Below are 15,774 nucleotides of genomic sequence, written 5' to 3' on the forward strand. Positions count from 1 at the left end.
TTCATTGTCACACGTGTGCTCGAACTATGAGGCTGAGTGATTTTCACTCACCTCATAGTTCTCCTTTAAGTTTCTATCAGTTCTCAATGTTCAGAGACCTTGTACACACAGGCTTTGGCTTGTATAAGACCGGCTTATTCAATATCCCGGTCCAGAGAACAAAGAGAAGTGTTCTCCACAGCGACCAATCACATTCTAGCTTACTATAGTTTGAATTGTGATTGGTTGCTTGGTATTACTGTGTTGCATTACACGATGTATGGAACAAGCTTGCGTGATACCGCCTCTGCTTTTGACACGCCTTCAGGTTACGAAGCGTTAAGTATGTTTACTGTAAATAATTTTTGCCCCGGAGTGGTTTTTGATGACAGCACCGTACTCATTATCTCTTATCTATTATTACCATACATTTTATGTTTAAACAAACTCTCCTCGTTCCCAAGCTTGTCTTGTCACGTACTTTCCTGACTCTTATGTTTTGAGAATTTAAATAAAGCTATAATGATATTTTATGGTATTATTCTTGGATCCAGACTCGTGATTTCTGTAAGATGACACACTTGCTCGATAATCTTCCACATGTGGACCCCTTCAAAGCTGAGCTCCAGGCAAACAGCTAAGTACACAAAGGAAATACATATAAAGGGAGCTGTTTTACGTGCCAAAGGATTTGTATTTCTGTCCATCCAGTTCTGAGATTTACATAGCACTGCCACACAGAACAGCCCTGTTTAGCTGGGTAGGGGCACTGATGTTTTTTCTGCTGCAGTTTAACTTTCAGGGCTTGTTCACACCAAATCTGGACCAGATCTGCATGAGTTTCTGCAGATGCAGTGCAGTGCGTTTTTTATGTTATTTGTATTTTTTTTTAGCTTACAATGGGCTTTCAGTGCGTTCCAGGGCGTTTGATGCATTTTTGATGCGTTTGCATGCATTTTGGTGCGTTCCAGAGCAGAAACAAATAGGGCTTGCTGCAGTTTTTCCACATTATCTGGAACTGAACGCTGTGGTGTGAACTAGAGCCCAAAATACCATTGGAATACACTGGATGCATTTTTGATGCGTTTTGTAACTGCTCTGCACTGCTCTGCAGGTGGTGTTAACAAGCCCTCACTTATAAGTCTCCTCCCCGCCAGGGACTGCACCATAAAAAGATAAGTGGCATGCTAATAAGCTCAGCTTTGTGTCACTTTCTTCTCGCCTCCCGTCAACATGCACCTTGCACTACAACGCAACCTACTGGCTCTTTATGCAGCTTCTACCCCTCTCTGAGCTCAGCTGGACAGAAACTGCAGGAGGGTGATATCAAGTCAAATTGGATACTTACACTGTTTGCATTTGTATATAAACATATTTCATGGTGCATTCATGATTCAGAGCTGCATTAATCTGTCATATATCTGCCTGGAATACATCTTTAACAGGGATGAGCTCAGGGTCAGACCAAACCCGATCCGAACCTAAGCTCCTACAAATGCGAAAGCTACCTCCCACCCAATCAGTTGCAGGGTAGGACTTCCCCAACCCACAGCTGATTGGGCAGGAGGCTCATGTAGGGGTGGGAGGCCCCATAAACAATGGGGTGGGATGCTTGTGCTGAAATCATTTACCTTTTATGGCTATATTAGGTAACTGTCATTTACCTAATGTAGCCATATAAGGTCAATGACATCACCACATCCCACCCCTTTGCTTAAGTGCAGCTGCGGGCAGGGAACTTAGCCAAAACTGGGTTCTGGGCATTCTGCAACATGGACCACTGTGAACTGCAAGACTGTACATGCCAGGGGGTGGGGAGCAGACCAATAAGTAAAAGTCTGCGAAAGGCCATTGCCAAATTCCCTCCTCTGATTCCTGGAGTCAGACAATTCTAAGGGCTCCTGCCCAGGGATTTTGGGTGGTGGCAGCATTGGTCTGGCAGCCAAGCTGGTGGGGGCCAGCTCAAGGGCCAACTGATGCTCCAGTAGGGTTGCCACCTTTCTTCTAGCGAAACACAGAAATTTTGGGGGGAGAATGAGTCGCCGCTTATTCGTCACCCATTCATATGTAAATATCACAGTCGAGACTATTTTTAGTGGGAGGCCAGTAGCCCCTATCTTAATTTTGGTTGCCCCTGTCTGCCTGACATCATGCGTTCGGGTTTCAACTGCCATGAAACCTGGACACAGCATTCAAAACCCGGACTGTCCGGGTGAATCCTGGACAGGTGGCAACCCTATGCTCCAGCCAGTTTGCTTTACTGCCGTGGACTGTATGTTATTGCAAATAAAGACTTGTTTCCATCCACGGCCAGGCAGGGCTGGGTTGTGTGTGGCAGAGTCATGTAAATTCCAGGACTGGGTGGACAGAAATACAGATCCTTTGGCAGTCAATACAGCTCCCATATATGAATGTAATCTGTGTATTCAGCTGTTTGCCTGGAGTTCATTACTGCATCCAAAACAAGCAAATAGCTTTTTTTAATTTTACTTAGTTGTAGAGTCATGTGACTGCCGAGAGCAATTGAAAGCACAATGTATTTGCAGGAAATATTTTCCAATCTACGCCTGAATCATAAGCAAGCAAAACTTGAAGCTCAGCTTAATGGCACGGCAATCTATTGTGCAGGCTGAGCGGAGAAAATCTCCCTTTAAACACACCATTGATCAGAATAAATGACTGTTTGGGTATTTATTTGCTAACATATTTGCACCTCTGGAAGCATTCATCAGTCCGCCTACAAGGTCCCCGTCGAGTCAGCGTTCAATGATCCTGATTAGCGCTGACAGTTGATACAATTTAGAGAGAAGGAGGTGACATTTAACTGAAGGATTAAAGGGCTTCTGCGCTCGACCGAGCCAAAATTTGTTTTTTCTTTGTTCTGTTAATTAAATAAAACTGTGAAAGGTTTCTGCCATGCTTGAGAAATTCACTCCTTTGATTCCTGGATTCAGACAATTCTTAGGGCTCCTGCATAGGGACGTTGGGTGGTGGCAGCATTGAGCTGGCTGCCAAGCTGGTGGGGGCGGATCAAGGGCCAACTGATGCTCCAGCCTGTTTGTTTTACTGCCGTGCACTGTATGTTAATGGCTCATTGGCTTGGTTTCTCTTCAAGTCTACGGACATTAATGACCTAGCTGCCAGACTTTGTGTAATCCATCAGTTTGTTAAAGAACAACTTTATTTTGAGGAATACGGCAAATGGGGTGAGGATTTATCCATAGGAATGAATTTGGATTGAGGCTGAAGGTGCAGGCCCTGTTCGGACTGTTGTGAAGAAAAAACTGTGCCAGGCAGGGCCGCACATTAATGATCACTGGACCCACAATGACCGGGAGTGGGACCTATAAAAGCTGACAACCCCTGTTGTATCCTTTACATAAATAGAAGGACTGTAAAGTCTTCCTGAGAAAAACAAGAGGGTAGATAGTTGACCAACCTCGCATGACCCACATGAGCATCGGCAACCTCCATGATGACAGTGGCTTAACGTAACACATCAGTTTATTAAAGGACAACTTTATTCTTAGGAATACTCCAAGTGGTGTTGCTGATGCACTGAAGCTACAGGGCCTGTTGGGACTTTTGAAAAGATAAGGCTTTGAAAGGCAGGGCCACTCCGTAATGATCATTGGAGCCACAATGAGTGGGGGAGGGGACCTATAAAAGCTGGGAAACCCTTTTGTAACCTTTACATAAATAGAAGGACCGTAAGGTCTTCCTGAAAAAAAACGAGAGGGTAGATAGTTGACCAACCTTGCATGACCCACATGAGCATTGGCAACCATTGGAAACATATCAGTTTGTTAAAGGACAACTTTGTTTTTGGGAAAACTCCAAATTGGATGAGGAGTGAATGTAGACGTTGGTGCTAATTCATGAACGGTGCGGGGCCTGTTGGAACTGTTGGGGAAAAAAAGACTGTGCAAGGCAGGGCCACTCAGTAATGATCATTGGGGCCACAATGGGCGGGGATGGAGCCCTAAAAGCTGGGAACCCCTGTTGTATCCTCTAAATAAATTGTACTGTAAGGTTTTTTAGAGATAGTGGGTAGACAATTGGCCAACCTTACATGAGTCACAGTGGCAGCTTCTGTGGTGACAGGGGCTCCAGACAGACAGTACTTTATCCTTTCTTCTCTTCCACAGAAAAGGAAAGGATTGGGATAAAGCAGAAGATTTGGCATTGCAAAACCAACACTATTATGTTTCAGAGGAAGAAGGCTGGTTTTTGGTGTGGGGGTGTGGGGAGGTGTGGTGTTGGGGATCCCAGAATTGTGTCATAAAGCCTTCCTAAATTGCCTGCACTGTCTCGGTTTGAGGTATCTGCTCAGCCCTGATGACATACATGTCTCACAAGCCACCTACCCACCACATCCCAACCTCCCCATCCTTACATGCAGCCTTTCTCTGTATGGGTTTCCTTTATTGTTTCTTCAAGGTCTGAGTGTTGAGAAGCTATTGGATCAGCACATCTGTTGAATGAGAAACACCAAGAGAATAACCACAAGGTCCCAGCGCTTTCTTTGCACACTTCCAAGTAATTTTCAAATCTGGCCTTGTAAACCGTACTCTGCCTAATACATAGACCAGGAACTTCTTAATGACTCTCCCACATGAAGGAATCTTGCAGTTGGAGGGTTTGAAAACTTGATTGTATGTCCCTAAGGCGAGGGAAAGAGACCACCGGGGCTAAATTATATAGTGAGGTCTTACTGCACCAGACATGTTGGAGTTTCTCAATCTCACCTACTTTATAAAAGCCTAGCTGTGTAATCTAAGAAGGCCAATTTAGGCAGAAAAAAAAAAACCGGGTGCTGCATTTTTTCCTCTTGGTTCAATCAAGTAAGGAGTTTTAAGATGCTTTCAGACAGAAATAAAAGCTTATCAGCCTGTTCTCTTCCCCTATTAAATCTACAGACCTGTGGAGCAATAAATCACGCAAACAGCAAAATGGCTTTTTTCCCATGCTGTGGAACCGCTAACCTCATCTGGCATTGTTGAGAAGGGTTTAGACTTCTGTCAGGTTTTAATTGCTGTCTATATATATATGTATATACATATATCCCTTTCAATAATTTACAAATTTAAAGAGTGTCTCAGACTCTGTTTAGAATTGTGTTGCACAAGAAAATGTCAGTGCTTGTGACAAGTGCCTATCGAAAACAGTTACAGGAATTTGTTGCATGGAGGTGTGGGGATGCCACTCAGGCAGGATTGTGCATACCATGGACAAAGAGCATGTTTGCTTCAGGGCCATACAGCATCCTTGGTTTCTATGACACTATTAGCTGCACAATGTGCATGGATGCTATGATGCTGTCAGCTGCTCAGTGTCATTGGCTGCTATGGTGCCATGTGAAGGGCAACGCCCTAGCAACCAGAGACTCTGTCATCTGACAACATCTTATAAAGCACTGATGCTGGGGGCCAACAGCGTCCTAGCAACCAATGAATTTGTGGGTCAACAGTGAGCTAGCAGCTAATGACACTGTGGGCCAACTATATCCTAGCAACTAAGGGCACTGTGAGCTAACATTGTCCTACCAACCAATGATAATGCGAGCTGACTGCATGCTAGCAACCATTTATGCTGTAGGCTGACAGTGTCCTAGCAACTAATGACACTGTGGGCCAACAGCATCCTAGCAATCAAAGATGCTATGGGATGACAGCTTCCTAGCAACCAATGACACCAGGGGCCGACTGCACCTTAGCAATCAAAGACATTTTGGGCCAAAAGCATCTTATCGACCAATGATAATGTAGGCTGGCAGCATCCTAGCAACCAGTAATGCTGTGGGCTGACAACTTTCTAGCAACCAATGACACTGTGGGCTGACAGCTTCCTAGCAATGGATGACACCATGGGCTGACAGCACCTTAGCAACCAATGATGTTGTGGGGTGAAAGCATCTTATCGACCAATGACATTGTAGGCTGGCAGTGTCCTAGCAAGCAATGAAGAAGGAGTGGTACAGCCCTGCCCACTCCAAAATGACATTGGTCTTAATTACCTTGAGTTTTCTCATCTTTCTTCAAGGACTGAATGCTGAGAAGCTGCTGGATCAGCTCAATAGCCAGGCAGGGAGTATTTCCAATAGGAGAGGCCAGCAGTGGCAGTTTGCCCTCATCTCAGGTTTCCTTTAATCCGTCCTCTAAGTAAAAAGGAATTGACAGCAAGCAGATCTATGGGAGGAGAAGACTTGGATCCATATATACATTAGCTTGAGAATGGCTAAACAAGCCTCAGATTTCATTGCTGGCTCTGTGGAGTCGGATTAGTCAAGTCCCGATAACTGTTATTATTTGCATATAATTCTGCTGCACTCCATCCATTGTAAATGTCAGGCAGATGTTTTGGGCTGTTGTTGCAGCAGAAGATTTTCGAGGACAAATAGACAGACAATATACCAGAGGGTGATGTCCAATTTGCAACTTTACAAATAGTTCCTGGTGTTCCTGCTATGAAGGTCCTTTTCCAGGCACTTCCTGCCATGGATGACAACTGTTTCCCAACTGTGCTACTGAGTTGTCACTGGTAATGAGCAAGCTGGCCTGGGTTTGGTTCATCTGGACATTTGCTGAACCCACCCAGCATATTGACATTGTTTGATGCTGGTGGCCCCAGAACGACATTGTTATGGTGCACATGCCTGCATCCTAGTAACACAATGGTGCTGTTCGACTCATTTGCCATTAAAACAATGGCGCTATGCTAGGATAAAAATGAAGGTTCACCAGGCAGCCGAACTGACCAAATGTTTCACTGGTTCGGCGTACTGTTAAAAGCTTGGGTTTTTAGAGCTCTTAACAACCTGGGACACTCTGGCCGGAAAGGAGGTAGCATGGCGCCCCCGACGTGACCTAAACACATGCTGCCTGAGGCAACCACCTCAGGCTGCCTGATTATAGGAATGGCCCTGGGTCTCCCCATTGGAAGCTTTCTCCTCTCTTCCTGTTCTGGTGACAACTCAGAATTTTTGGATTTTCCCATCACTTTTTTGTTGATGACAACGGTCCCCAGGACCAATAGCAGGAGTGAATCTCACCAGTGAGGACATCAATAAAAACCTGACTGGTTCTAATCACGGTATCCAAAACCAAAAAAAAGAAAGTTTGGCAATACAGTATATGCACTTTAAGACATCAGGTTAGACATGTGACAACACACAGATAAATAATTGTATTCTCAGAATATGGTGTCACATGGTAAGGGGTAAAGCAGACTATTGTGTAGAGAAAACAGAAGAGAACTCAATAGAAGAGAACACTTTATGGGAAGTCAGCGGCCATCATAACTACTTTGAATGAGTTGGTTTTTTTACGTTTACGTTTACGTTTTTTTACTTTGATACGTTTGCTTTTGATCTTCTGCAATGATTAGTTTTACAAACAAAGCTGTGTGACATTCCTGACATTCCTGGTGATAATATTTTCCAGTGTGTGTGTATATATAGGAGAGATATCTGCAATCCACTTCACAGCTAATTAAGTTGAAGAGTTGTGACAGGGGCAGATGTGCGCTATCTCTTCCATAACATGGGCAGAGGGGTACTTAGTGCCGACTCTGGCCACACACTGCTAGATCATTAGATTTCCCCATCCACGCTGAACAGATAACGGCTATTGTATTCCAGCAGCTGCTGAATACCTGAACAGTGAATGTGGATTTCCTTCAAAAGCTTCATTCATTCCAAAACCGAATGTTAAAATCAAATGAAATTTCCACTGACATTGGTCAAGTCTCTGATGACATTATCGAATGTTCTGATGGTTTTTTCGTATCAACGCTTGTACAGAATTCTACCAGGGTATGGCCTGTGGTGAAATGTAATGGCCACAGGTACACTGTGTGAGTCTGTCTTATGCATATTTCAACCAAAAACCCAATCTAAAAAAATAAGCAAGCCCATGTCTCTTTAATGCACATCTCCAGCTTGGTGATAAGAACCCTCTGCCTGAAATCTCCCCACCCTACACATGAACATACCTAAAAAATCCAGCAGTCATTTGGACCTGTCCTGGTCCCTATTGTTCTCAGGTGGTGGTGGCTGTAAATGGTCCTTCATCGCATAGTGCAATTGGGTGCAGACGTACTGTTAGCTCATGCCAATGTAATGATACACCCCCAGGGGGTGTGTCCATGACAGCCTAGGCTTACAGGAAGTAGGGGGGGGGGGGGAAAAAAAATTTCATTTTGGAAATCTGCTTTAAAGGTTGTGTGTCCTATCTTTTAATAATTGGCATTGTCAATCTTGTTCACAGTAGCTGTGGTACTTCCTGTAGAAGGGTGATAATATTCACCTAGTGCCATTCAAAGGGGAAGGAGCATTGTCACCCAGCTGCTGTAGAGCTAGAGGCTGCCGTGCCTTCAAGTCTTACCTACAGCAGAGGGCTGTGCAGCAAGGGATGCTGGGAATTGGAACCCCAGAGCAAGCAGTAATATAACTCAAAGGCATGCTGCCGTGGCTTCCTGTTGCCCTGGCCATATACAGTCCACAGAGACAGGAGGTGGTCCCACGATGCAGGGTAAAGCTGCTTTCATAATACCAGTATGCACTGAGGCTCATTTTTACAACTTTTTGGGTTCACTTCTACTTTGAAAACACGCAGTTATTGGGTCATAGTGTTCCTGTTGGCATTTATTCAGCAGTAAAGACAATCCAAGGGCTCGTGTAGATGGGAGTTTGTATCAAATACAACCTTTACCATTCAAAATCAGCACCGTTCAAACATGTGTTCAAATGTAAAAGATTGTGTTTCAGCAGCTTTTTTCGACAATCCAAATGCATCCTAATAGGACTTGATGAGTCTGAAGAAATGCAATGCAAAGCAGGTCCAATACAGCCTCTGACCCGTCATCTACGGGACTCTTGAAATCAATGAAAATTTACTGATCTGTGTTTTAACCCCTTCATGACTGAGGCCCTTTTTTCAATTTTTGCACCCATGTTATATTCCACATTTTAAGTCAGATGCAGGAAAAGAACGCGCTTGTACACGAGCCCGTATGGTCATACTTGTGTCTGCTGTGTGGTTCCTGGATAAAGGGGCCACTAATAAATGCTGAGGGTTGGTGGAGCCATGACCCACCTGCCCCAACCTTGGCGTGATAGCTTCAAGCAAACGTCATAATTGTATTTAACTGTCCTGTGCCCATAACCTCACTGACAGCCACCAGTACATCCATTGTATTGACGTTCCAGGGTCAGACCACAGCCTAGAAATACAGAGTACAGCTGTGACAGTCCTGGAATGCATCACTGGTTCTGTATTGAAGCATTTGGAGATGGAATCTGTTCCTGCAATCAGCCCTCAGTAAACAAGCCCACCACCACCACCACCACACACACAGATAAAAAAAGCACAAAATCTCATTATTCCACTTTAAACAAAACATCAGTAAGTACATAAAGAAAGTTTTGGGCATCCCCGCCCTTCATTACAATCATGATGATGGGAGGAGATTCCCAGAATTGTCTCCATGTACTTACCAATGTTAGTTAGTTCATGCATATAGTACAAAGGCCTAAAAAGTCTAAGGGCCAGTTCATACCCAAATCGGAAGAAAATTGCAAGTCAACGGAGGGGCCGTTGACTTGCAATTATAGTTACCTTCTGATTTCCTTCTGATCTGTTGTGTTGTGGTACGTTTTTCAACGGATGCTAACATAAGGGCACCAAAAAATAAATGGGTGTGAATGGGGCCAGCTCACACCAGATCCGTTGTGTTACGTCATGCTGTAAAAACGTAGCGTATGAACTAGCCCCATTCACACGCATTCATTTTTCGGTGCCCATCTATTAACATCCGTTGAAAAACGTATCGCAACACAACGTATTCCGTGTGAATGGACCCTAAATGTGTCAGGATGCCAGATGCCAGCTGAAAGGTCGCACATCAGGCTTGAAGTGGGAGTGTCTGTTCTGCAAGCTAATGGTGGGTAGGGGTGTACGTAAATCAAGGATCTATTTTTCAGTATGCTTGGCATCATGCCACATTGTGTAGAGATTTATTAAGCAAATATTTTTTTCTCAATCTGTTGCAAAGTTTCTCACCAGAGATCCTGCTATTATCAGCACTTCCTCTTACAGGCTGACGACGTTAAGCCACTGCCTCAAAGTTAATGATAGGGTTGTCAGCCTGTCATGCCTGCTCATTTATTTGGCCTTTGGGCTCGCTACCAGGGATCGTTTATTAATAGGTGAAGCCTGGTGGACTGAGTTAGCCTCTGGCTTCTTATGCTATGCCTTGGAAACACCAACAATGAGATCTGCCTGCTATAATTCCCAACTCTGTTTCTGTCCATCTGAGAGTTTTTGGTGCCCCCGCCCACCTTTGTGTGTCCCAGATTCTCCCATTACATTCTCCATAATGTAAAATACATAGAAAATCCAGCAGGGATGGTGGGAACCCCTCACAATGAGTGCAGTAGGTGTGCAAACCTGGGAACTCCGCATATGGATGGTTATAATGGGCACAGCAGATGTAGAGATCCGAGAACTCAGAGCAGGGATGGTGAGAAGCCCTTATAATGTGCACAGTAGGTGTGTAGATCCAGGAACTCAATGTAGGGTTGGTGGGGACCTCTCATAAAGGCCACAATAGGTTTACAGACCCAAGAACTCCGAGTGGGGATGGCGGGAGTCCCTCATAATGGGCGCGGCAGGTGTACAGACTTGGGAACTCAGCACAGGGATAATCGGAGCTCCTCATAATGGGCACAGCAGTTGTACAGGCCCAGGAACTCAGCACCGGGATGGTCGGAAACACCTAAAAATTGGCACAGTAGGTGTACAGACTCGGGAACTAGGCAAAGTGATGGTGGAAGCCCTTCATAATGGGCACAGCAGATGTACAGATCTGGGAACTCAGCTCAGGGATGATGGGAGCCACTCATAACGGGCACAGCGGATGTACAGACCTGGGAACTCAGCACAGGGATGATGGGAGCTCCACATAATGGGCACAGCAGGTGCACAGACCCGGGAACTCAGCACAGGGATGGTGGGAGCGCTTCAGGTGGTTTAACCTGAAATGTAAATTTTGGGTGGACTGACTATTTAAGAACGTCCTGCTTTTTTACCAAATGCCTTTATATGTGTTGTACATTTTGTTTTGCATCTTTGCAGCTGTAGAATTCCTGGACGCCGCGCTGTCCTGCTTTATGTTAATGTTCATCCCTTTGTAGCTGAGAAGAACTCCAGTGAATTGCTGTTTTGGTGATGAGGTAAACTCAGGCTTATCGCCTGTAAAGCTTTTATATTTGACATTGTGCAGATGCCTCGCCGTACCTTTCCTGTGGAATGCTTCCATTAGTCTATCACTGTGCACTAATGACAAAGGTTTAGCCTGGCCTGGTACGTTAGGAAAAGCTTTTAACGTTCCCAGTACACTTTGCCGTCCGGTGATTTCCTAAAGTGGACCAAAAACTAAAAGTTTAAACAATTAGGGAGACATAAAGTGGAAGGGGTGTGTAGGGGGTAAGGGTTATTAGCATGAGCATGAGCTTACCTGTCTAATAAAACAAGAATATCCCACACCGCTGTGGTTCCCAGCCATGTGACCTAAAGCAATCAAGCAGGTTAGAAAATGTGCATCACTTGCTATTGCTGTCCTCTATACAGCTGCCTAATGGCTTCTAGGGTGCTTTATCATGCCAGCATAATTGGGTGACAGTTGTCACCTTATAACTGGAAGTGCCTGAACAAGGACCTTCATGACACAATCACTAGGGATTATTTAAATAAAAGATTTAATAAAACTAATAATGTTTTGAAATAACTTCAACATAGTAGAATTTACACTGATCAGCCATAACATTAGGTCCCCTGCCAAAACAGCCCTGAACCATCGAGGCATGGACTCTAGTAGAGCTCTGAAGGTATGTTGTGATATTTGGCACCAAGCCGTCAGTAGCAGTTCCTTTAAGTCCTGTAAGTTGTGAGGTGGGACCTCCATGGACTGGACTTGTTTTTCCAGCACATCCCACAGATGCTCAATTGCTTTGAGATCTGGAGAATTTGGAGGCCAAGTCAACACCTCAAACTAGTTCTTATGTTCCTCAAATCATTCTGGAACCATTGTTGCAGTGTGGCAGGGCGCATTATCCTGCTAAAAGAGGCCACAGACATCAGGGAATACCATTTCCATGAAGGGGTGTACATGGTCAGCAGCAATGTCTAGGTGGGTGGTGCGTGTCTAAGTAACATCCACATGAATGGCAGGACCCAAGGTTTCCCAACAGAACATTGCCCAAAGCATCACACTGCCTCTGCCAGCTTTCCTTCACCCATAGTGCATCCTGGTTCCATCTCCTCCCTAGGTAAGTAACACACACACCCCCAGTCACCCACATGATGTAAAAGAAAACATGATTCATGAGGTCAGGCCACCTTCTTCCATTGCTCTGTGGTGCAGTTCTGATGCTCACATGCCCACTGTAGGTGCTTTTGGCAGTGGACACGGGTCAGCATGGGCACCCTGACCGGTCTGTGGCTACACAGCCCCATGCATAACAAAAGTTTAAAAAATAACTTTTTCAGCAATTTGAGCTGCAGTAGCTCTTCTATTGGATTGGAACACATGGACCAGCCTTGGCTCCCCAAGTTCATCATTGAGCCTGTCACCGGTTCACCAGTTTTCCTTCCTTGGAGCACTTTTGGACGGTCCTGACCACTGCAGACCAGGAACATCCCACAAGAGCTGCAGTTCTGGAGTTGCTCTGACCCAGTCATCTAGACATCACAATTTGGTCTTTGTCAAAGTCAATGGCTGATCGGTGAATATTAGATTTCAGTGTTGGCGTTTCAATCTTTTTTCCAAAAATTGAAATTTGATTATAACCTATTTTGCTTTAATTTAATTTCCCTGAGCTCCGGCAGAGTCTCCGTTGTTGTGTTAGTAATGAAGTGCGCACAGTGAAGGATGGGAATGATAACTGATGAAGCAGCAAGCTTGGTGTTATCGCAGCTGCTCAGACAGAACCATCGGAAGGGAAAGTGAGCTGGAAAGAGGGTCAGACGCAAGTTGTCGGGGTCAGACAGGGGAAGATGCCGGGGACCCAGGTCTGCCAGCCATGGATGACAAGAGAAAGTTCCACTCTAAAAATAGATACAATTTATTTGCCTGGAAATAAACTTTACTGATGAATTGCTGTTGGTTCTGATATCAAAGTTTTGTTTTTATAAGCAAAAATTAAATTCCAGAATGCAGTAAACTTTATCAACCAATAAAACGTCATCTTTTGCAGATCTGAACCTCATTGGCTTTACTGGGTTAAAGTGACATTAAAGTCAAAAGGGTTTTTTTTTTTAAAGCTATTTCAAATGCGGATAACATCACTTACAAGAGATGCTGCAGAATCAGCTTGTCCCCTGAGCACTGGTCCTGTATTAAGGTGGCTCCTTTCCCTTGCAGGGTCCAATGGAGCCACCCTTGTGTGTGCTTGTAAGCTGTGTGTGTCACCACAAACACATAGACAAAGCAAGGTAATCCACTCTCCCCCCTCTGCTCCCCCTTCTCCTTTCTCCAAGCTATTAGATGAATGGCTGCTGGAGACTTCTCTGTCTCTTGGGATCTTGTACTGGACAGGAAGTTCAGGAAAGTCGAGCTGAGAGAGTTGGAGCTTTTCGGAAACATGATGACTGGACAAAAATGTTAAAAAATCCTTTGCTGGACAATGTATATTCGCTTGATCTGGATTCATTATTGAAAAAAATACTTAAAGTGACATTAAACCCTCAGATTTTTTAACATAAAACAATACTGTAATGTGCGCCTTACTGTAATCCATGGTTGTTTCCCTTCTCTTTGCTGCTCTTCCTTTTAAATCCTCATGGCTTCTCATGCTGGGCAGAACTTCTCTTTTTAGCTCAGGGCCTCTTCCTTTAGTGCTGGCTCAGGTTTCAAGCCTATACAAACGTATACACAGACACCATGTATCCATTCCAGAGACAAGGCAGTCTGCTGCAAAACAGAAGTTCTGCAGAGCATGAGAAGAGATAAGGATTTAAAAGGAAGAGCAGCAAAGAGAAGGGAAACTACCATGGATTACAGTAAGGCACACATTACAGTATTGTTTTATGTTAAAAAATCTGAGGGTTTAATGTCACTTTAGTCCTACTTTAACTACCTCCGGGCCGGCCGTAGTATAAAAACGGCCGGCCAGGAGCTCTCTCGATCTGAGCGGGCGTCTATTAGTCTCTATTTAACCGACGTGACCTGATCTTTTACATTTGACCAAAAAACTGGGTGGGGAAATGTTTCCTAACATAATGTTACAAAAAACGTTTTTTTTTCATCGCAGCGCTGAACACTGAAAAATGGCCTGGCCAGGAAGGGGGTCTAAACACCTGGTCTTGAAGTGGTTAACAATTCTCAGATTTCCATTGTTCTTTAACTACTTCAGTGCCAGCATGTTACACCTTCTTCATTACCCGGCCATTTTTCAGTGCTGTGATAGCTTGACTGACTCTGAATTACTCCGTCAATTTCCTGACCAAATCTCCAACTCCAATTGCAGAATCGCAGCCCCAGATTTGCAAGGAACCTCCACCATGCTTCACTGTTGCTGCAGACACTCATTATTGTACCGCTCTCCAGCCCCTGGAGATTTGGTCAGGATCACTGGTGTCCTCAATGCTGAGAGATACAAGCAGATACTTATTCATCATGTTATACCATCAGGGAGGCGTGTGATCGGCCCCAAATTTATTCTGCAGCAGGACAACGACCCCAAACATACAGCCAATGTCATTAAGTACTATCTTCAGTGAAAATAAGAACAAGGAGACCTGGGAGTGATGATTTGGCCCCCACAGATCCCTGATCTCAACTTAATGGAGTCTGTCTGGGATTACATGGAGACAGAAGGATTTGAGGCAGCCGACATCCACAGAAGATCTGTGCTCAGTTCTTCAAGATGTACCTAGAACAACCTATCTGCCGAGTTCCTTCAAAAACTGTCTGCAAGTGTACCTAGAAGACAGCAAAGGGGGGGTCACACCAAATATTGATTGTATTTGGATTTCTCTTCTGTTTATTATTTACTTTCCAATTTGTTAATTGATAAAAAATAAACTATTAACACTTTTATTTCTGAAACATTCTCACTTTATAGCATTTTTTCACACCTGCCAAAAGCTTTTGCACAGTACTGTACATATATATATATATATATATTTGGTTTATGTGGTTTACATGTGTATTTAGCTGTTTATCCAGAGCCTGACCTTGGATCATGTATAATAACCAGAAACCTGCGGCACGGAGGAGGAATATGCGCCTGTTAAATATTTATGATGCAGCGTTATTCATAATAAAAGCATAATTACACCCCAGATGGCCAGTGCATGTATCGCTGCACTGAAGTGCCCTATTTTATTTTCCACAAATGTATGTTTATTGTGTACGAGAGCTCCTACGTCCGCACAATCATTCCAGCACAACACCCTCGCTGCTCTCTCCGCTTATACCAGTATAATGACAGAGGCTGCGCAAAGAGCGACCGCCGCCGTGTTAATGCTTAGAGAGTGAATGACGGGCAAGGCGGAGAAATGTAGAAAAGAGTGTCAGCCACACACAGGGCTGAATAGGATTTCTCTGCACTCAGAGCTCAGAGCTGGTTAATACAAATTCGATCGTCCCAGTTAATGTCACTGCTCCCAGTCAGCTGCATCGGATGGAGATTGCAGAGTCAACTCTCAAAGGGGGGAGGTAGGTGTGGACCTGGACACTATAGCCAGAGGTACCATGCATCCCCCCCCCCCCCCCCAAAGAAAAACGCACCCA

Source organism: Nanorana parkeri, unplaced genomic scaffold, assembly GCF_000935625.1.
Source record: "Nanorana parkeri isolate BGI_ZX_2015 unplaced genomic scaffold, ASM93562v1 scaffold891, whole genome shotgun sequence".
Classification (NCBI taxonomy): Eukaryota; Metazoa; Chordata; class Amphibia; order Anura; family Dicroglossidae; genus Nanorana; species Nanorana parkeri.